We start from the raw sequence: 24,721 nt of genomic DNA on the forward strand, positions 1-24,721 counted from the left end.
TCTATGGACTATATTCGTCCTTCATTAGAGAAGTGGTAAAAATGTGGGCTTCATGCAACAAAGCAACACCACAAGACAGGACCATGTTAATCTCAGCGGTCCTAGAAAATGGACCTCAGTTACTTTGGAAGTGTTAGTAGAGAGAAGCAGTGAAAATTTTTGAGCAACAAGAAAGAGCATAAACACTTGAGATTTCCCAAGATCAAATTCTGTGCGAGTGACTTTACTCTGATCCTCAGGGTCAGGCTCTTTACAGTGAACACACCTTGTCCCTATGTAGCACAGCAGCTTCAAATGCTTGGACAGCAAATAAGAAATTATAGCTTCCAGATTCATGTAATCCATGTATGAAAATCCTTGCAGATGTACTATCTAAAAATACAATGCAAATATCAATAAGTTCCAAACATTATACACTGAAAAGTATATTTTAAAACCTTGTGAAGTTATGATGAAGTTCTGAGACAACGTGGTGAGTTTTTTTTTTTTTTGACATGGCTAGGTTCCATGGCCTCTGACTCACGGGGTTGTTAAAAACTTACACATCTAAGACTCAGTGGGATAGCAAATAAATCTTCCTAGTTACCTTCCTTCTAAATGGATAAGTACAGTCTGTGATAATACTTCACACAAAACTATTATCAGTACTAGCCTTATTTGTCTCCTTTTTCTTCCATATACAATAAACCTGACTCTCTCAGCCATATACTGGAAATACACCTCCTGAATCAAGATGTTTACAATCCAGATGTGACTGACAAGCCAGTCACAGGGAATTTCCTTCACCAAAGCAAGCACAGCCTATGGACTCCCACAATTCAATACATGTGTCTGAATGTCTGTCCTTCTTTCATTTCCGGTGTCTATCCTCATTACATTAGGCAGAATAACTGTAGAGGACAGAATAAAAATTTTATATAGCCTGAAGTAGGTGAAATAAACATAAACACAAGTGTCATATTGTGGAGCAATCTTTGTGGGTAGGAAAACCAGATTCTGGGAGGGTTGAAGGGGAAAGGGAAGAAGCAGGGAGGGGAGCAGAGAAAAATATTCCACTTAATAAAAATATGCATATGTAATCACATATAACTTTGGTAACTTTATTAAGCTTAAAGAATTTGGAGTAAATACTGCATTATCTATCCTAATTAGGTGAAACTAAAAGGTAGTACCTAACTCCCTCTCTATTCTCACTTGCATAACAAAAATTATCTCTTAATGTCTCTGAAACAAATATACTTTACATCTTTTTAGCAAATGTCTTTTCTGAATCTTGTGAGAAGGAAAACATTAACAATCTCATCCTTATTTGCTTCAGAGAACTGAGAAGGAAAGAATATTAACTGAGTAAGCTTGAAGTGCAAGCTTTCTTGTCTGTTTTCTTCCTAGAATAAAGAGAAAAATGCCTTAAATATTCTCTTAATTATACCCTTGTGAAAAACAGCTTCACTTTCATAGGTTACCAATGTCTGCTCTACACATAGCATGTATAAATAGTATCAGCAAAAAGCTGTCTTGTGTTATGGACAGTTGTCATTTCCTAAGTTTTCCTGTGGCCTCTTGGATAGACACACCTCAGAGACACTCTGCTTTCTGCTCTTTCGACATCACTCATTTTGTGATCAAGAAAAATGGAATGCTCCTTTCTTTTTCATGTATTATTTTTCAATGTATCCATATAAATAGATCTGATGGATAAGCAAATAAATTATTATGGAAGGAGGATGTGTAGTGAAATTTCAATTGTATTTTAATAAAGGCTTCCTGAATACCAGAGAGGAAAACAGCCCCATGGGCTTAGAGACCAGCCACTGGTTGCATGCACCAATAATCATGTAGCTACTCTAGTTGACATAGATAGGGGGAAGCGCATGCCTTTAATCACGGTGGTGCACATCTTTAATCCAGAGAGGATAATAAAATGAAAAGAGATAGTGCTCTGACACAGTTTCATTCTGAGATTCATGAAGGCAGCAACACCATTTCCAAAGGGGTCGAGGTAAAAGCCAATGTCTGGCTGTTTTTCTTCTCACATCCTTAGATTGAACCCCAGAATCTCTTTCTGAGCCCTTTTAACCATGCATCAAGGATGTAAAGTTTGAAAAGACGTTTGGCTGAGTAATGGTTTATATGATAAAGCACATACTGGGTAAATATATGAAAATTTCAAAAATAAATCAGATAAAAATTACAAAATATTAAACGGTCCCATGGCAATTTTTTATTCTTTGTACTTCAAAACTGTAATCCCAATGATGTATCTGTAGGAGCTGATGTGACATAAGGATGCATATCTTTGAGTACCTAAGGATGATTACATTCAGACTTCTCTACGCTACTGTCCAATCTCTCCCAAAAATTCCATTATCATTAATGTAAGCAGATATTTCTTGGGACCCCACGTTTCATAGGAAAAATTAAAAGAGCTCAGCAATGTACAATCCAAAGACAAAATATTAATCTGAGTTTATAGATAAATTGAAAATTAAGCTTAAAATTATTTAAATATCTCCTATAATTGAAATATTAAATTTGCAGATTACAGTAACAATTATTAGGATAATGTAGTAAATATACAGTGAATCCTTACAAACTTACCATAAGTCAGCATCCATTTGAGTATAGCTTTTTTTTATATAAGAGTGTAAGTATCTTTGACTTTATACTTGGTAGAAAAGTTCTTCCCATGGGAATATGGACAGCCAGCTTACCTTGCTCATCTCAAATACTGGAGTGTCCAGACCAGAAAGAATAAGCAAATGTATTTGACACATAGTAGAAACAATATATACCTGAAAAGAGAATTAGATTAGAACATACAGTATGTGTGGTTATTGATGAAAACAGAAGGGATAAAATAAGGATATTACGTTTATGGTTCTCTGCTCTCCGATAGTCATTTGGTACTAGAAAACAAAAACTTTTCATAAGTCCAATCAATACCTGAAAGCAAATGAATGACATGCTTCACGCAGTGGAGCCTTGCTGCACAAACAAACCACTCTTAAGAGAGGATTCAGTGCCCAGAAGTAGGAGGCACACATACAAGGCACCTATCTAAATTTTTTGAGATTCTTTGTCTCATAATTCTTTCCAGCAAATTTTTAACCTCATATTTCCTTTGCCTATATATAAAGGTTATGATTATGGGTGTTGTAAGGAGACACTTTATTTTTTCCCAGCTGCCCCGGCCTCCAAATATTCACACAAAATCTTTATTATTTAAATCACTGCTTGGACCATTAGTTTCCTATTGCCTAACTCTTACATCTTAATTTAACCCATCTCCATTAATCTGTGAAACACTACAAGATTGTGGCCTAACATCAAAGTTTCAGTGTGTCTGTCTCTGGCAGTAGCTCCACAGGTTCCCTCTAACTCACCCTCCTCTCAGCATTCAGTTTAATTTTCCCAGCCTAGCTAGTTCCATTCTATCAGGCAAAGCCAGCTTCTTTATTAACCTTTGATATTCACAGCATACAGAGGGGAATCCCACAATGGTTGTGATTTTGTGGCATTTATGTTTGCATGAACATACTTGTCTTTGCATTTATGTGCTTTTTCTGCTTTTGTTTGATTAATTTTCTTATATTTATTTGGTTCTTTTGTCCTATTCTGATGTTTTTATTATTTATTATTATTGATATTTTACTATTATTATCATTTTTATTATTAATATATGCATTGTATATTCAAATTAGTGGAAGAAAAAATAAAGCGCACACATGAGAGAGAGAAAGAGATCAAGAGACAGACAGACAGACAGTCAGACAGACATAAAGAGTATAGATTTGGGCAGGTGGGAATGAGGAAAATATCTTAAAGGAGTTGAAGGACAGGAAACCATAGTCATTATATATTGTTTGGAACAAAAATTATCTTTAGTGAAAAGACACATGCAAATAAAACCCATGTTTCAGCTGTGGGCTCTCAGAGTTTCAGGATGCCATGTAAGAGATTTACTTAAAGAAAATTATACACACAGTAGGCCCATGAAGGGAGTGTAAGGAGCAGCAGGTCCCCTGTCTTGGTTAGATACTGAAGGCTGAGAAGAATCACATGCACTACAGATAAAGCCAAATTCCATAGGTGAAAGACAATGACGTATCTTAAAGGAAACAGCGGCTTAGGAAACAGGAATGTATTTACTGAACAGGAAAAGGAGCTGACTCATTCAGCATGTGGGACTTCTCATCAAGTACCTGGCTATGCTAGATGTCAATTGCCTCTGTCTCCTTGCAGGTTTCAGGAGTACCCCTTCTTCACTGACTAGTAGGTTATAGTCAGGTCCTGGCTAGAACCAGGATCCAGCTGAGAGCTGGAATCCAGCCAGGAGCCTGACTGACAAAAATCCTTTGTCAAAGGACTGATATTATCTCCACTTACCTGAGGATTGGCTAAATGTGTGATATCATCTAGAGAATAGATTTGGGCCAATCACGAAACAGATCACAAAGTTACCAATGGAAATCAAGGGTCTGCAGTAACTATGGAGATTTTCATCTGAGCTGCTATCTCATGTATCTCTCCCCCTCCCTGTATGTTACCACAGAAACAAGGAACCTGAAACTAGAAAGACAGAAAAAAAATGTAATTTAACATGAAATGTGGCTCCAATTGCTAAGAAAGGAAAACAATCAAATGTACCTGGAGCATGAGCATGTACCTGGCTCCTTTGTAATAGATCCTGGATTCCTATAAGAAAGCCTACATTTCTGTATGAGCCCTCCTGAATGTGTTTCTGAGCAACTTAGTGCAGCTTGCTGCTGAATATTTGCTATCTGCCTATGTCAATATCCATTACTGTTATGAATGTACACATGAACCATCACATGGAACTGGAACTATTAGACTGACCTAGTTAATGATGATTAGAATAAAGAAAAAAATGGTGGGTTCTATCCCTGATCAACCATGTACTCTATGTGCATGGAAGGTTTTGATGTGTCATAATGGTCATGAAATTATTTAAGATTTATTATGAAAATACTTCAAAATACCTTCTGAATTATGTGTGTGTGTGTGTATATACATATGTGTGTGTGTGTCCCCAGGTGTGTGTGTACAAAATGTTCCCCATTCTGGATATCTCTTTCATTATTCTTTCCATTAATTCATTATTCTTCCCAGCCCAAACCCACTGAACCTGAATCTTCATTTTCCCATACCTCCATCGACCACAAACCCATTTTACTTAGGAGATCTCTTCTATTTCCCTTTCCAAGGGAAAGTCACTTGATGGAGGAAGGTCATTGGTTAATTAATAAAGAAACTGCTTGGCCCTGATAGGTTAGAACATAGGTGGATGGAGTAAACAGAACAGAATGCTGGGAGGAGGAGGAAGTGAGGTAAGACGCCTCAGACAGATGCCATGTTGCTGCTCTCCAGGGCAGATGCGATGAAGCTCCGACCCAAGATGGACGTAGGCTAGAATCTCCCTGGTAGATCACCACCTCGTGGTGCTACACACATTAATAGAAATGGGACAAGCAGTGTTTATATGAATACAGTTTGTGTTTTGTTATTTCGGGGCATAAGCTACCTGGGGGCCAGGAGCCAGGCGGCAGGACAGCATCCCACAGCTCCTTCTACAGTCCCTGTATCTCTTAGGGCCTTCCTTGTTATTTAGCCTCTCTGAGTCTGTGGATTGTACCCTGGTCATCCTTTACTTACACCTAATATCCACTAATGAGTGAGAATTTACTGTGAGGTAGGAAGTTGCCTTGAATGCATTGGCAAAGAAGACAAAGTCCTAAATATGACCAGAGTAGCACACATAATGGGATTATCAATTAATAGGTGTGTCCTACTAAAACTGAAAATCTTATGTAAGGCAAAGAATACTGTCAGTGTGCTTACTAGGGTCCCATATGGAATTCAGGCACACACATGATAAAGTTCAACCTTCCAAGCTCTTCTCTGCCATGACAGTCAGCGTCTCCACTGAACAGACCAAATTACCACAATAATCATTTGCTATGTTTTTAAATAGGCAATTTTAGAAGCCTTTTCAAGCATCTAAATTCATGAGATTCTTTGGTGAATAAGTGAATGAAACACACTTGGTCCAGGAAACATCCTCCAAGAAGCAAATGCTTTAATTCACAAAAAAAAAAAAATGCTTCAAAACAGAAAAAATGCTCTGTTCCATCACATAAGGAAGAACATGGCACCAGAATGAGCAATGCAAGGTTCATCTATTCCTTTATTACTTAATCTATCTCCGGTTGAAAATGAGTCTAGGAAATGGTAAGATATCTTGATTCTTGGTATAACTCGAGGGCTGACTAAAGTGAGCATTCCAGTAAACTGGTCAAAGGTGTAGACAAACTACTAGAGCTATTTTCTAGTGTTAAAACTTTTGTCACAAATATATGATTCTAACATCAACTACTCACTTTTGCATAACAATAAATTACAGTTATTAATAAAATATGAAATAATAAATTCTTTATGTTTCTGTTTATGTTTTCTTTGTGCAGGAAAATAGCCAGACAAGATTTTGTTGTGTAGCCTTGGCGGTTCTGAAATTCATTCTTTATACCAGGCTGGCCTACAAATCATAGATCTGCTTACCTCTGTCTCCCAAGTACTGGAATTAAAGGTATGAGACTTTATAATTCCAGCCACAATAAATTCTTAGCCTTTCATTTAGTATATAATTATATAATATATCAGTAAGTATAATGCCATGACTAAATGATAGAAAACACATTAAAGCACATGTTCTCTAATACAGACTCCTCTCTGTGAAAAGTTTTCCATCACCATGTCTTCTGCCTCCCCAAAGTCCTCTCTCTGTACCGACCTCATTGTTTGATGGTTTGAAGTTCTTTAGAACATCCATATGATCCACAGCATATACCTATCTAAGCCAAAAGTCAGACTGCAGGTTATCATAATAATGGAGTTCGTGAAAGGACTTGCTGGGATGTTTTAAAGCAAGCCCATGTATGATTTCATAAAAATCAAACTAATACTGGCCTCTCCCAAACAGATCATTGCTATGTAAAAAAAAATACACTAGAACAAGTGGAATAAACCCTTTTTAGAATGACCTGATTTATCAGAGAACCCATGCATTTCCATGTAGTAGAAGCTGTTGCCTCTCCATTCAGCATGCCTGGCTGCTTTGCAAGCCTGGGTTCTGCACATCACACTCTTCCCAGCATTCCTTTTCACAGAAGAGAGGAATAATATATTATATGGAAGCATAATTATTTATATCAATCATAAGTGTAAACAGAGACTGCATATTACTTCCTGGCTGCCCAGACCTGAAATTATTACATAAAACTACTTTAATTGCAATGCTGCTTGACCAATAATTTTAGCATATTCTTAAGATGTAGCTCTTATATCTTAAATTAACCCACTCATTTCTATTATTTTGTATTTTACCACAAGGCATGCAATGACCAGTAAGGTTCCTGGCCATCTGTCTTCTTTGAAGGCTACGCAACATCTCTCTGACTCCCCCTACTATCCTTCTCTCTCTCTCTCTCTCTCTCTCTCTCTCTCTCTCTCTCTCTCTCTCTCTCTCTCAATGTTATATGAACCAAATTGCTTATATGTAATACATATACACATATATATATGTGTGTGTGCAGGTGTGTATGTATATGTATGTAATAAAACTAGTGAAAATATATCAGGAATCTGAAAGAGAGTGTGAATTTTTAATTGGTAGGGTATGCCAACATTTTTTAAAAATAACTTATTCAACTCAAAGATAAAAGTATTGTGTGTTTGTAAAAAACCATCCTCCATAACAGATTCTAAAATCCCCCATGCCTATAATCACTAACTATGGTAATGTTTTCAACTCTTTTTGTGTGTATGCACATATGTATTCATGTATTGTGATGTTATCTCTGCCAGTATGTTTACGAACATGCAGTTTGTTGTGAGATTTGAACCCATGTGTACATGTAGAAAACAAACAGAATACAAACACTAGTACTGTTTCTCTGGTACCTTCTTTTCTTCAAAATATTTTACTCAATATAAATATTTAAATATCATATTAAAAAGACATCCTCCATACCCCAAGTGAAAAATCCTGCCTGTTTCCTAGTCACACTATTCTGTGCTAATTTTGATAACTCTGTCTTCTCTTTTTCTGTTTGCCTCTGTGTGGTGGGGCATTCATGTGTTAGTGCACAAACGTGTGTGCATATGTGTTCGTGTGTGTGTTTCTGCATGTGTGTACATGTAGTAAATTATTCTGTTTCTTTTTATTTTTGATAGTATAATTTAATTAAAACATTTCTCCTTGCTCTTTCACACCGCCTCATATACCTCTATATATTCTCCTTCATATTCTACATATTTTATACTAATTCTTGCTGGATGCATATATTTATACAAATACGTATTTATTCTTAAATATAACCAGATAACTCTGTTAACAATACATGGCCATATGTTTTCAAAGCAGGCCTTTGGTACTAAATAACAAAATTGTGTGCTCTTCCCTGAGAATGACATATGCCTTTCCCAGATTTCCTCAGCAGAATATACTGCTTTGTGTAGATTTGAGTTCCATTGTCCATCGTGCATGTTCATTTGTGTTATCATTATTCACATGACTGTCTATTCTATGTAAACCTCCATTCACCCTCTACCACATCTCTGAAACTTTATGAGTTTAAATAAAAGCTAAAACCTAGAATCCTAAAAGTTTCAGTACTTTCCGAAAAGTTAGAAAGTAAAAAATACACACACACACACAAAAACAAGTGTATGCCACTTCACTGAGCATTTGCTGACCATAACCTCAGGGAAATTAGTTAAGAAAATGAGCACTGGGTCTTTCTATAGCAAGAAATATTAACTACTTCTAGCTGGAAATAACATAGTATTCTTTCTACAGAATAAATAAGACATACATAAAATGTTTGGATTAAAACATTTTCAGGAAACATGCCAGTGCACAGAAGTACAAAAATTTAATTGAATTTTACAAACAAGAAATGAATAATAAATAAAAGGCAGAAAGGCCCTCAAATTACATTACCATCAGCTAGGTATGTGGTCTTGTCTTCACCAAAATCTTCTCAGGAGAAGGCAGAGAAGAACCTCTTCAGTGCCTGAGTCTGAGATCATGTTTAACAGAATGATGAGATCATGTATCTGCCTCATAGAAGAAAAAATAAAATGTTTAAGAACAACTAGTGAGCCATTGTATAATATGTACACTTAAGTCGCAAGTAATTTTTAAATGATATTTAATATCAAAATAAGGTTTAAAAAGTATCAAATTCCTAGAATAAATGTATGAATAATAAATCCAGTGTTTACCAGTAAGGTTTGAATGAAGTAGGCATCCAGTTTCCCTTGTGTATTATTTCATTGTCACAATGATCAAAATGAATCTAAAATTTGTACAGAACAAAAATACATCATGTATCGATGAAATTATCATAAAAACAAAACAAAAGCAGAAAATCCAAACATATTTCCTATTTTCAAAACTTCATGCAATGTGACAGCACAGTCACACACAGACACATACACACAGACACACTCTCACATGAACACAGTATTATTTGAGATAAGGTGGGGGCTCAAAATTATCATTTACTAGTTATCATTGAACTCATCCTGGAAACGCCAAAGACATACAAGGTCAAATTTTTTTCAAAAGTTCTATGATAAGTAGATGCCACATGAAAATTGGATTTTCATTCACTTAACATTGTTCATATGTGTGTGTATTTCATATATGTGTGTGTGTGTGCATATGTGTGTGCATGCATGTACATGTGTTTGTGTGAATGGACAATGAAAACAAAGCCATGAACTTCAAAGTTAACAAGGATCAATACATGATAGAATTATGAGAGAAGAAACGAAATAGGAGAACTGATGCAATTATATTAAACCTTCCAGAATTTAAAAAATACACAAGTAAAGAATGAACATACCAAAACTGAAATGTAGCTATAATTTAAAGAATAATCAAATATTGTGTAGCCTAAAAATTAATCTTTAAAGTATTATTTAGAAAAAAATTTCTAAAGATGTGCAGCCACAGAAGTCACAGAAGAAAGACATAAATGTTCTCTAGATTCACTCTGGTGCACAGGGCTACCTTGGTATGTTTCCACATGTTCCTCCAATCCTGACACATTTTTCCTAAGCATACAGGAAATAGAGGAAGCATAAGATGAGGGCTAGTTTTATCTAATTAACTAAAAAATGTATGTGAAAAAATCAAGAGCATACTGGTGGAAGTTTGAGTTTCATGGTAACTTTATACAAGTAAGTGTCCATAGCAATGCTCAAAAGACTGAAATCATTCTTCTAATGTTTGAAATAAAACAACAAATGCAGAAGATAGCACAAGTATTCCAAAAGATTTTTTAAAAAAAAATAAGAAATTTGGTTTTATCAATGGAATCATAAACAAGAACTCCAATACATAATTGTTATTCCCAAAAGCATAAAAACAAATTCATGCAGATATTGTAGACTATATTTGCATATATATATATATATATATATATATATGATGGAGGAAGTTCATTGGTTAATTAATAAAGAAACTGCTTGGCCTGATAGGTTAGAACATAGGTGGGTGGAGTAAACACAACAGAATGCTGGGAGGAAGAGGAAGTGAGGTAAGACACCTCAGGCAGATTCCATGCCTCTGCTCTCCTGGGCAGATGCGATAAAGCTTTGACCCAGGATGGGTAAGCACACCTCGTGGTGCTAAACACATTAATAGAAATGGGCCATGCAGTGTTTATATGAATACAGTTTGTGTGTTGTTATTTTTGGGTTTAAGCTAGCCAGGTGGCTGGGAGCCAGGCAAGATAAAACGCAAGCCTGCCTGCAGCTCCCACTACATATATGCATACATATATATTTACATACATACATATATGTAAAAACAATCTAAAAGGAGACCTTAAATATTAAACAGAACAAAGAGGGATATATAGGAAGCTTGGGGGGGAAATGAAAGTAATAATTTTTTTAAATATCTGAAAAAATTAAATTCAGCTTAGAAATACTTTCCCGCAAACTGTCTTTACTTAGAGAGACAGAAAGGAAAGTCCAATCATCTGGGACATGGCATCCATAAAATTAAAAATAAATATACTAAATTTCTACTTGGTGAGAAAATGAGTTTTAAGGGGTTACAGATGGAATTCAGACACATGCATTACCCAAAAGCTCAACACAGCATGGTTATGACTTGGGATAGAATCAGAGCTGGAATTTCCCTCCATGATTCCACTTAAGAGCCCCTGATACTGCAATCGTTATTTACTATTTATATACATGGGACAAATTGAAGAAGTCTTTTCAAAATAATAAGTTCATGAGCTTCCTTAACAGTTTGCTGAATGGAGTAGCCCTCATTCAGCAAATATCCTACCAAAAGAGGAATTGGTTCCATTAAGATGAAATTGATTGACGACAGAGAGAATGAACTAATCTGGGTCATATAAGAAAAGAACTTGGAGACCAAATAAACACATTCAAGGTTCATCTGCTCACTCTTGCTTAACTTCCTCTCAGTTAAAAAAAGAGTGTCTGGTATTTGATGTAATGTGAAGACCGGATGAAGTCCCAATGAATAATAAAGTAAATAGGCCATAGGCTGAAAAAAAAAAAACTACTGGTATCATTTTCTCATATAAAGGTTATGTCAAAAATATAGGATTCAGCAATCAACTCTTTATTTTTGAGTAACAATGAAATATAGCTACTAAAATATAGAATTATAATTTCTTACCACTTTACTTCTTACATTTAATCGACAAGTATAACACCATGATTAAACAATGAAAAATTAAGAAAAAATACAATAAAATACACATTCTCCCATTCTAATTCAACCCTGTGAATGGCTTTCCTATCACTCTGTTCACCATTCCCACATATCCTCTGAACAGATATCATGTTTTGGAACCAAAATATTTTCTTAGATATCCACAGCATCCTCTAGCCTTTCTAAGCTATAACAGTTCAACCATAGATTGTTAGAGAGATGAGATCAATTCCTGGAGATTTTATTGGTGGCATGCCTAGCTGGGGAATTTTTCTCTTTACATATTGATTGCTTTTAAATTGCTCTCATATATGAACATATTTTAGGACACTTCTATAGTAATAGGCATGAACAAAACCTCCAAATGTTCAAACCACTTACAAGCCAAATATTGATAAAATGTTTGAACACAAAGTCCTGTTCCTATAAGAAACATTTATTAAATTTACATTCGTTGAGAAATGGAAAATTAGATTTTTGAAATAGAGTCACTGAGAATATTAAACACGATCTAGGCCTGGCTTCATGCCCAGGAGTAGTATGAAACATAGAATGGAATTCATGTTTATAATCATTTTGTTGTTTGTTTTATGTGCGTGTTTTGTTGTGTCATTGTTTTGTTAGGTTTTCTGTTTGTTTTCATGTTAATTTTTTAAGAAAGAGAGATAACCAGAGAAAGAGAGAGACAGACAGACAGAAAGCAGAAATGTACATTTATACTTGAACAAGTAGGATTTCATACATGGAATAGCAACTGAGAAGGAAGAGAGAAAATCAGCAGTAGCTGACCATGCATGCTGGAATGCAAACCTTGTAAGGAACTAAACAAAAGGAAACAAATTCTGCTCTACACTGGAAATATTAAACTGCACTGTAAATTTAATTACTCCTAGTGCCGCCTTGTTCAATCATTTTTTTGTGAAGTCTAAGGAATGATGATCACAGAGAACACCTCATCTTCTGTCACAAAAGAAGGCAATCACCCTGTCTTGGAAACATGAATGAATTCTGGGGGTTATAGATAAAAACAGTGAGCAAAAATCTTTTCAATAAGATTTAGAATGCTGAGTGAAATAAGATGAATTACTGTTCCTTGATGTACATGGGTCTTCTATCTATCTGTTGTTTCATTGGTTAATTAATAAAGAAAACTGCTTGGCCTGATAGGTCAGAACATAGGTAGGCAGGGAAGACAGAACAGAATTCTGGGAGAAAGAAAGCTGAGTCAAGCAGATGCTATAGCTCTCCTCTCCAAGATGGATGCTGGTTAAGATCCTACCCAGTAAGCCACCATATCATGGTGCTACACACATTATTAGAAATGGATTAATCAGGATGTGAGAGTTAGCCAATAAGAGACTAGAACTAATGGGCCAGGCAGTGTTTAAAAGAGTACAGTTTCCATGTAATTATTTCGGGTGCAAAGCTAGCCATGTGGGAGCTGGGCGGGAATGCAGCCCGCCACTCCTTACAACAGAGTGTGATCTAACTGGGAGCTTATTCTCAAGCAAATGAATGTAAACACATATGTCTTAAAATATGGTGTCTGAAAACCAGCTGTAAATGGGTCTCCTAGTGAATTGCACCAGGGTTGTAGTCACTCATGCATTCCATTCTTATCAGTGAGCTCTAACTACCATATAATTGGGAGCTTATCACTGTATCCTCTGTGCAGTAGGGCAGGTTTGTGTGTACAGTAACAAGGGATGTTCTGCAGAGTAAAGAGTGAGAACAAGATGTGTAGAATGAACAGACAGTCCATTATATTGTGTGAGTGTGTGATTCTCCTTTTTATTCTCAAATGCAGAATCTTTATGCTTCTTTGTCCATCCTGGGTCATGAATAGCCATGGCTTCTTTCACATACCACAGGATTTTCCAAATGTGTGAAACAAGCTCTAAATTGTTAATTGCTTAAATCTTTTAAAATGCTAGTGTCTTCCTGCTCATGCACTTTATTTTAACCAATAGTAAAATGAATGTGTGATGTGGAAGGAGAAAAGAGAAAAGGAGTTCTAAAATGATGAGGGATTTCACTCTGTATGTGTGAATATCATTGGTTAATAAAGAAACTGTCTAGGGCCTTCACAGGGAATAGCGTTAGGCTGGGAAATGCTGGGAGGAAGAGGATGAGTAAAAGGGAAGCCACATAGGCTGAAGGGGATGCTAGGAACTTTACCCGGTAAGCCACAGCCACGTGGCAATACACAGATTAATGGAGATGGGATAAATTGTGAGACCCTAACTCAAATAGCCTGCTTGCAGCTGATTTTAGCACATGCCCTAGATAGATGGTAATCAGCAATGGAAAAGTACAAAACTTGCAAAACTGCCCTGACTTCCACTTGCACCCTACCACAGTACCCTGCACCACCAGCCTGCCAGGAAACTTGCTCCCTGATGACAGCACCCTACCACTGGCCTGCCAAGAAACACCTAGCGCCCATGATAGGGGTTGAGGACTTTCCAGGACAGAGTTTGGGGTTTTTATGGTATTTCTGGGAAACAGAAGAAACAAATAGCTATGGCCTAAAATTGCTCCAAAATGTTAAATGTTATATCCAATTGTTCTGTACCTTATACCCATTATTATAATGTTGTGGGTTTTGCCTATAATAAGTTGCTGGAATTGCTGTTTGGGGTGTTCTACCTCTTTGGAGACTAGAGACACCCAGTGGTGCTATTGTAATAAACCCTACTGCTTCTTGCATCTGCTGAACTGGTTAATTGAGTCATGGGGCTTCTCCCTCTTGGGCCTGCACCCAAGCGGGTGAGGGTCTTTCAAAATTAATATATAAGAGTTAGACAATAAGAAGCTAGAGCTAATGGGCTAAGCAGTGATTTAATTAATATGGGTTCTGTGTGATTATTTCAGTTCTGGGTGGCCAAAAAGACCAAGTGGCCTGATGCTACACTAAAGAGGTGAGTTATGTTCCTGAACAAGAAAATCACTGAGTTGGATTTGGTGTGGTGAATAATTATGAAGGCTACACTAGCTTTCACTTTCAAAATATCCAAGTAGCCTCTCAGGTAGAATGTTATTTTATGTTCATCTGAAAAGCGATTCCACTAAATAAAATCTACTTTAAACAATATTGAGGTGTTATCTCAGTTCCTGTCAATATTAAGGTGGGAGAGAAAGACTTTCACAGATATTTAGTTCCCCATTGTTGAATTCCATTTAAACATGATATGTTGGTTTAAACACCATTGCTGACAGTTTTAGGAATCTACATAGTAAATCTATGATTTTCAGTAATTTTATCAATTTTCCTCAAGTGTCAACATCTTCCCCATTTTATTCATTACCAGAATAACTCATTGCACTGAACATCAAATATGAAGCATTTTTCCACAAATATGAAGTGTCTTGATGATTCAGGTCCTCACCTGCATTATCCATCATCCCACAAAAAGAAAAATCCAACTTGTTTCATGATCCAGTTGAGGAGAGCAATGAAGGCTCAGCAACTCCGTATCCCCTTCCAAGACATCTTGTTGTTTGTTTCCTGTCCTGACTGCTCACGAAAATTTACCACGTGAATACCTGCAATTATAAAAAAAAAATAGGTTACTACATAACGTGCAAAATCATTCATCTGGGTCTATTTCATAATAAAATATATAAAATATAAAAGGGAAGAAAAATACAAATCTGTACACCTGTTGGCAATGAACTGGACAGAATATGAGATAATAGGCAGTTGAAATGCCCAGCCTCTAGAAAATCCAACATATTGTCTAGGGAAACAGCACCTGTGCAGAGCCATTAAGGACAGCACTTCTGCATGTTGAGCAGTAACCAGGAACATTCGTCCTTGCCATGTCCATCACACATTATCCTGGAAAGTTTCCTCAAAGAAGTTTCTGGGGAAAATAAATACTGTATCATTCTTATTCTTAGATGTCTGGTGCCAATGACAAACAGGATTTTTACATTTCTGTGAAAGGGCATAGCCTTGTGTAAAGTTATCAAGAAGATGCACTGAGATTTAATGACTTCAACAAAATCGGGTACATAACAAAATAAGGAGTTCAATCTAATTATTTACATGAGTAATCAATAATCAGAAATGGAATTGGGCAGCAAGTGGTTTTACAATACCACAAACTCAGGGAAATATTCTCCTCCAGTGTCAGATCTTGGGATGCAGAGAGGAAGCTTGGCTCTAAAACTTGAGTTGGAACCTCATTGAGCAGCACAGTACGATTCTGTATGAGAAATTAATGATGTAATTTAAAGGACAATGTATGAATAAATAGATGTGAGTATTCTTAAGGCTATAAACATGTATTTAAGATTATTAATAACATGTATTTATATTTTTAAAAACAGCCATTCGTGGACTTTAGGAAGCCAATAATTCTCAAAGCTACTTAGAAATTACTAGCATCCCATGCACTGTGAAGAAATATTACTTTCTCTCTATTCCAAAATTCATTTAAACTCATAAGGAACTGCAATTAGATAAACAACATTGATACAGTATTCAGACAGAAAGATAAAGAAAAAGACTTAGAACTTTCACTCATATTTCAAAACCTAGGACAAATACACAAGTCTTGTATTAAATGCTCATATATCTAAATTAAGAAAAAAAATAGAGCAAAGGGACTTAGAAAATACAATTCAGTACAGGAGTAGGACAAGACAGGAGAATCAGGCTGAAAATGAAACACGATCATATAAATGTATGAAAATTTTATATTGATTATAAAAGATTACTCCAATAAGAAGAAAGACTCAACAAATCAAGGCATGCATAGAACTAGAATTTTATGAATTTAAATGGAGGTAAGACCTAGAACCCTACAGGGGTTATCACTTCCCCAAAAGCTAAAAAGGAAAAGAAAAAAAATGGATAACACTTCACAGAATATTTACTGGACACTATCTTTAGGGAAATTGCTGGACAAAATGAACAATAGGTGTTTTATAGCAAGAAACATAAACTATGTCTTGTTGGGGGGAAAAGCATGTGATTTCTAAAGAAATAATAAACTAAACATAAAATGTAGATTTAAAAATATAGCCAGCAAACATGGGTACTACATCAAAATATAAAAATGTAATTGAATTTTACAATCAAGAAATTAGTAATTGAAAACAAAAAAAAATATATCAAGATTTACAATACCACCAGCTAGGTGTGATGAATTTCTCTTCCATGAAACCTTCTCCAAAGTTGGGAAGAAACACTTCCTCCATGCCTGCGTATGAAGTTATCATGAGCAAGTTTGTAAGACCCGACATCAGGATGATAAAAAAAAGTGAAATATTTAGAAAAAATAGTAAAACATATACACTTAAATAGAAAATCACTTTCATATGACTAATAATATCTACATGAGGTTTAGATAGTTCCAAATTCCTAGACAAGTAATTTTAATATTATAATGAATGCCAAGCAATGTATATATGAGGTGCAGTGGGCACACAGGTCTCCATATGTGCCATTCTTATCTCATAATGATAAAAAAAATCATTCTAAAATTTATACAGAACCAAGAGAAATCCAGGATCAATTAAATTGCCATCCAGAATTGAAGAACAAGATAAAAGCATTCCTCTCACACTTCCCACTTGTAAAACTTACCAGATTATGACACAACACACACACGTGCACACACACACTTATAAAAACACAATTATTTGAGATAAATTAAGGGTTTAAAAATATCATCTTTTTTATATCATTTAACTTATAAATTCCCAAAATGTATACTAGCTAAAATGTTTCTCAATTATTCTGTCATAATTGGATAACACAGAAAATTGAATTTTTTCACTTACAAAATACTTACAGTTGACTTTTTATTTATAAAATTAGGAGAGTGTGTGTGTGTGTGTGTGTGTGTGTGTGTGTGTGTACAAACAATGATAAACTGGGCAGTGGTGCATACACCTTTAGTCCCAGCACTTGGGAGGATAAAGCAAGACAATCTCTGAGTTTGAGGTCAGTCTGGTCTACAGAGCTAGTTCCAGAGCAACTAGGGCTGTTACACAGATAATTCCTGTCTCGAAAAAAATAGCAAACAATGAAACAGAGATCACAGATTTAAAAGTAAACAATGAGAGTTATATGGGAGGATTTGGAAAAAGGAAAGAAAATGGGAAAATGATGCAATTCCATTACAAGATTGAATTTTGTAATATACAAAAAAGCAGATCATACACCAAAATGTAGGTCTAGTTTAAAAATATACAAAAATAATATATCTTGAATTTAATCTCTGAAGCATTAATAAAAGAAAGACTTTCTAAGTTTTGCAACCATAGATTTTATTGAAAAAGAGATAAACGTACTTTACGCCCTTTCTGGTAGATGAGGCTTCACTGGTGTTTCCACAGGCTCCTTCCTTGTCACAGGATGCTGGAAATATGAAATTTTCTTAAGAAAAAATAAGAGGACATCTGGAATCAATCAATTAACTGAAGAATATACTTATGAAAATTTGAGGTACACTGGTGCCATCTAGAGTTTCACATGAGTTTTAGAAGATTGTCAGCAGCAATGCTCAATAGACAAATCTTTTCTTTCATATGTGGTAAAGCAAAGAATACTGGAGAAAATGTTACTCATCCAGAAGAATGGAAATAAAAAAGAAATCTTATTTTAACAAGGAAAGCACACACCCAAATGATTATGATATTCTTAATGATCAATCCAGAAAAAAACATAAAGTGTAAAATTAGACAGACCTGGCAGAGGGCATTTAATTAGAAACATATGCATACATACATATAGTTATGTGTTTGTAACATCAAATAATGTTTCAAAGTGATCCGAATTTCAAGAAAATCAAGGAGGGATGTAGAGGACAATTTGGAGGAAGAAAGCATAGGAGCAAAGTACGCAATTTAATTATAATCGCAAAATTTAAAGAAATATTTTTTTGAAATTAAAAACAAAATTAAATTGCACCTTGACATACTTTCCTGATATTTATCTTTCCTTAGAGAGTCAGAGGAAAGGTACATTCATCCAGGATAGGACATGAATAAAGTTAAGAGAAAATTGATCTAAACTTTTGCTTGGTGACACAGTGAGCTTATTGGGGCTACATATAGAATTTAGGCGAATGTATCACCAAAAAGCTCAACCCATCAATAGCAATGACTTGGAACAACTGCAGAAATAGATTTTATCTGCCATGGTAACTAGCAGCTCCACTGAACAGACCCTACTGCCGCAATCATTACTTACTATGTGTATAAATGAGGCAACTTTAATAAGTCTTTTCAAACTAGTAAGTTCATGCACTTTTTTAGGAGTTTAAATAAATGCAGTTCCCTGAGTCCAGAAAACATGCTCCCCGAACCAAAGGCTTTAATTCACAGGAAATAGGTTCACAACAGAGAAAATGCAATGAACTGAGTTTTATAAGGAAAGACCAGGGTGGCAGATCGAGCACATCCAAGGCTCGTCTATTCAGTTACTACTTAAGTAAGGACCAGTTGAGAATAAGGCAAGGAAATAGTAAAGGGGCTTGATTCTTTGTATAATTTGAGGTCTTGAATGAGGTGAACATTTCAGTAAGATCGCCGCCTGTATGGACAAAATGATTGGTAGTGTTTTCTTATGTCACAATTATATTATTCAATCATTAACTACTCATTCGGTGGACCAGGATGACCTCAAATTCAGAGCTCTCCCTGCATCTGCCTCCCAAGTGTTGTGACTAAAGGTATGATCACCACTGCCCTGCCATAATAAATCCATAGCACTTCAAGTGTTACATAATTAAACACTTTATCAGTAAGCATAATACCATTATTAAATGAGGGAAAATCCAGTAAACCATATGTTCTCTAATACAGACCCCTCTCCTTGAAAAGTTTTCCATCACTATGTCTTCCGTCTCCCCACAGTGCATGCTCTGTACTGACCTCATGGTGTGATGCTACAGCATTTCTTTAGAACTTCCCACGTGAGCCACAGCATACACCTCTCTAAGCCATGAAAGTCACACAGCAGGTTGTTATACTAATGGGGAAAAGGACCTGCTGCGATATTTTTAATCATGCCCATGTATGATTACATAAGACTAACCAAATTAACTCTTATTAACTTTCTCACTAGCATATCATCCCTACTTAAAAATACACTAGAACTAATGGACTAGACCGTTTACAGTATGGTGTGAGTCATCAGAGAGCCTCAGGGTTGGCATTGTGGCTGTAGTAGAAGCTGTTGCCTCTCCATCGAACATACCTGACTGCTGTTGAAAGCCCAGGCTCTGCACATCATCCTCTTCCCACATCCCTTTTTAGAGAAGAGAGGAAAATCATGTTAATCTGGAAACATAATTGCCCACAATAAGGATAGGCATGATTGTCTTTACATATATTTCTTTATCATAGATGCCCTCTGTGAAGCTCTTGAAGCTTTAAAGCTTCCTAGAAGTCCTTTACTGCCGAATTAGGCTTTGTTTCAGTATCTTTCCTTAGGAACTTGGCCTCAACACAAATCTTAACAACTTTTCTTCCAGTACACAAGATAGCTGTCTTTCTCTGCTTATATAGTCTCCCATATCATACAAGCTGTAATACCACCGTGTAGACAATGCAAATGATTTTCAACCTTTCAAAGATCTTGCTGAACATAGGTTCATCAAAGCCACCAAATGTCCATGACACTGCACTTGCTGTACACGGTACTATCGACCTAATCACCTGGGCATGATACATAGCTTCTCTCACACTTAGTCCCTGCAGGACTGTAGTCCACCTGTAATCCTTTGGGTTCTGAGTTCCCTGGAGAATCCACTGTTGATGGACAAACATCCCTAATGGCTCACATGAGCCATTACATCAGAGAATGGTATCCTTTGTACTATAACAGATTAGGCATCTTGTCTCGGGGGGAATCAATAGCTATAATTCTCAATTGCTAGGCTACTACAGCCCTAACACTGATTTTGGGTGGCTCTTTGGAGCACACGTAAATAAGTCAGCCTGTGAGCGAGTCTTGTTTCTTGTTCATAACACCAGAATTTTATATATTGTATTATCCTCAATTCCCATGATCACACATATCTGATTCTAAATGCTACCTATGATTAAAGGTTGTTTCGCAGATTTTTCATTGTATCAAAGATAGTACTCACATGGAAAATTTTTTATTTTTATAGATCATGTGCTTCCTATTTGCTACATGACTCCTCCCATAGGTCTCAGTTTGGGGGATCCCTGACATTGTTCTATATTACTGCTATAATTTGTGGCCTCTTTACGTATGCTTGCAAAATCAAATCCTACACCTCCATTTCTCCACTTTTATCCAATTAGCTCACTCTGTCAAATGCCAATACAAAATCATAGCCTCGTATCCCTTTCTTGCTACAATTCACAGCTTTCACCCGCAGGTTCACTCCTACCATCTCACACTGGCCTATATCTCTCATTACCAGTAGTAGCATGCATGTTGCCTCTGCAGCTGTCCACAGAGAGTTATGCACCAGATGGGCCATCCCCAGAGCTGACACCATGTGCTCGCTAAACCATAAAGCCTGACACAGCATACAAAATTGAATAAAACCACTATAGTGTAATTTCACCAATAAATAACTCCGGGCAGTGTGGCTTCAACTTAGAGATTTGTCATTACATCCTTGTACAACCCAAGACTGGGCAACTACCCCCAAATACTATGTAGAGCCAACAGTCATGTGGATATGCTATACAAAGTGTGCTCTCTCATGCATTTGGATTCACCCATTTGTGTGGAAGAAACTCTAAATTTTTAATTGTTTAAATCTGTCAACTTACTGTTGTCTTCATGTTTATGCCATTTATTTGTAAGCAATGGTAAACTGAATGACTGATGTGTAAGAAAAAAGAGAAAAAAATGTTCTGCGGGGGTGAGGGACTTCCTGAGCAGGGGCATCTAGATTTGGCATGGTGGATAATCATAAAGGCTACGCTCATTTTCACTTCCAACACATCTAATCAGCAACTCAGACGTAAAATGATTTCATGTACTTCTGAAAGTAGATGCCACTAAATAAACTGCACTTAGAACAATGACAGTAAGAGGTTATTTTATAGTTCCTTACCACGTTAAGGTGTGAGAGGTAGTGTGTGTTTCACAGCTAATTTAACTTTGCATTTGTGAACTCCATACAAACATAATGCATTGGTGTTAACAATGATAGTTTGTGGATGTCTACATAGTAAACTTTATGATGTCCACTCACTTTAACAATTTTACTCAAGTGTCAACATTTTCTCCATTTTACACCTTATGAGGATATCACAAAGTACTTATGGCTAGTTATGTAACTTTTCCATTAAAAACAAGTGTTTTCAATGTTCATACAATACTTACATATACCACTGGTTACTAATAAGGATTTGATTTTTTGTAAAGATTGAGGAAAATAATTTAAACTTAGTCTGGATCCTCTTCTAAGCTCATACGGTTGTTGCTGTGTATCATTTACTGACCACTCAGGCCACTCAGGAAAATTTCCCTTGTGGATAATGGCAGTTATTTAAAGAACTGAGGCTACTACTTAACAGATACCTGAGAAACATACTCAAAGAAAATGACATTTTCAAAGTCACTCTTTGTTTCTGTTTGGTATCAAACTCATCAAAACCCTGATAAAGCAGGTCCACATGCCTAGAGGATATAAGTAAGACAAAATTAATAATCAAAATAAAAACTTATAAAATGCATAAAATATATTATGTATGGAAGTAGCATATGTGATAGTTAAAGAACAGGCTTGAATAGTAACTAATAATTACCAGCTTTTTGTCTCCATTTCTCATTGTCAGGGAGGGCCTTTTCAATACAGTTAGTGAAGAAAATAATAAGTATACATTTCCATCTCATAGATGTCTGCTGATTAAGGCAAATAATATAATCTACAATTCTTATTACTAAAAAACATTAAGTAGTTTAAAAAATATTCTTAGGTATAATAATGTCTGCAAACTAGGAAGATAAAATATAAATTTTAATCCAACTATTGGCATAAGTAATTAAGAATTAAAAAAAACAGTTTTTGAAAAGCAACTGACTTTATAATACCATAAGCTAAGAGTAGCAGTCTCCAGTGTGAGCTTCTCAGGATGGGAAGAGGAAGCACAGCAACATTCCTAAAATGAAGAAACACAGGAATTAATAGTATAAGAAAAAGACAAGATCTCCTGAGTAAATTGGAAGCACGGGGAAAAACATATAGCACTATGAAAACAATTAAAAAATGTAACTTCCTTGTTTGTGACTTACTTGGTTGCTACTTCTGTGCCTTGAACACTGTCAGGTGAAAGGAAAATATAAACTTTATCATGCTATAGTTAGGAATATAAGAAAGTACTTATTTTTGACAAGTTACCAAAAAAATAAAAACCTCAAAGTTGTTCAGTAATTCTGAATTAGTGCAGTTAAATTTCTTCTTAAAAGAAACTCCAGAACATATCTGAGACCTAAAATGATTGGATGATTTCAGAATTTTCTCTCCAGGCACTTGGCTTTTTCTTTAAATTATTTGTAAAAGTTATGATTACAATTCTTAGAAATAAGGGAGGGAATCGAGTGGGATAAATAACACTAAAGACCTTTAAGTCCTATAAGAACCAGTAGTAAAGAAGTTTCTTAAAATATAAATATATACGTACAGAGGAAGAACTTAAATGGAGCTGCACTGTAACGGGGTAGCAATGCCACTACCAGACACTGTAGGCAAACAAAAATCCAAAGTCAGCAGTAGGTTACCTTTCTTGGAGCTGTTGGCCTGTGAGGTCTCTTAGGTCCCCAAATGTTAGAGGCCATTGCCAATGGAATTAGTTACCCTCCCAAATTCTAGAGTAATACCCTGTAACTAAAGGCACCACATACTTGAATCATAGAACCTAGAAAAATGGAGATGATACAGACCTGGAAGTTTCATCCCTACTGAATGGTTTCCAAAGTGTTAGAGGAGAGAGTAATCATTAGTCTTATGTGGCTATGGGTCCTGCAAGCTACAGAAACAACCCGCCTGACAGGACATGCCCACTTGTACTACAATGGTATGGATGCCATAGGAATAAGCAGATGCTTTCTGATTGGATTGAGGTCCCGGAAGACAGGAAGAAACAGAATCCTGTGCTGACATGGGGATCAATAACCTTGGCTATTGGCCCTAGGCCCCAGGGAAGAACCCACAGCAACTGCTCTGATAATGGTACATGTCATCAATCTCCTAACTACTTCTTGTTAACCCACAGATGAGTGCATTACCAAGACCTTGGCAGAGGAGCTTCTCTTTGCAGTAAAAAGCAATTAATTCAGAAGCCTACAACCAATCAGGGTGCAGAGAATGAGTGACTGAGCTTGCTGAACATGCTGAACATGGGGCATCACACAGTCCTCCTCCCAAGACTCAGTGACCATTGCAGACGAGGGAAGAGAAAGCCTATAAGGACCAGAAGAGAGAGAAGACCACAAGGAAACAGTTTTCTCTAGACACAAGAGGAAATTTGCATGTATAAACTCACAGTGGTTGTGACAACGTGCACAAAACCTGTGCACGTTTGACTCAGACAAAATTTTAGCCAAGATTTTTGTAAAAGGGAGATGGGAATGAAGTCCCACACCTAGCTGAGGAGCCATTGGTAACTGACAGTATCAGGGGGTAAGAGTGAGCTTTCTTTAAAGATGTGGCCCCGGGATCTAACGTGTTGCACTGGATGACCACACAGCTGAGCCTATAGGCAGTACTAATGGGACTAGAATTTTTTTTTTTTGAGACAGGGTTTCTCTGTGGTTTTGGAGCCTGTCCTGGAACTAGCTCTGTAGACCAGGCTGGTCTCGAACTCACAGAGATCCGCCTGCCTCTGCCTCCCGAGTGCTGGGATTAAAGGCGCGCGCCACCACTGCCCGGCTAGAATTTTTTTTTTTTAATGAGGACACGAAATTGAATGAAAAGAGAATAAGGAAGC

The 24,721-nt window shown here is 36.2% G+C and overlaps 1 long non-coding RNA gene across 2 annotated transcripts; it reads right to left on the bottom strand.

Annotated features, from left to right (window-relative positions):
• Window positions 1–265: 265 nt before the first annotated feature.
• Window positions 266–24,716, bottom strand: LOC121450387. Of its 2 annotated transcripts, XR_005974592.1 has the most exons (15): window positions 23,417–24,716; window positions 23,028–23,054; window positions 22,827–22,894; window positions 22,327–22,412; window positions 20,001–20,051; window positions 18,092–18,158; window positions 16,923–16,995; window positions 15,890–15,996; window positions 15,541–15,651; window positions 15,175–15,331; window positions 9,304–9,377; window positions 9,020–9,135; window positions 7,059–7,174; window positions 2,712–2,792; window positions 266–372 (listed from the first exon to the last, which is right to left on the bottom strand). It is a non-coding gene; the product is annotated as an uncharacterized LOC121450387 (long non-coding RNA). The 2 variants fall into 2 exon arrangements; XR_005974593.1 differs by lacking the exon at window positions 22,327–22,412 and having other exon boundaries at window positions 23,028–24,716.
• Window positions 24,717–24,721: the final 5 nt, after the last annotated feature.

Source organism: Microtus oregoni, unplaced genomic scaffold (genome assembly GCF_018167655.1).
Source record: "Microtus oregoni isolate MIOR12 unplaced genomic scaffold, Mior012 000000F_ref0000247, whole genome shotgun sequence".
Lineage (NCBI taxonomy): Eukaryota > Metazoa > Chordata > Mammalia > Rodentia > Cricetidae > Microtus > Microtus oregoni.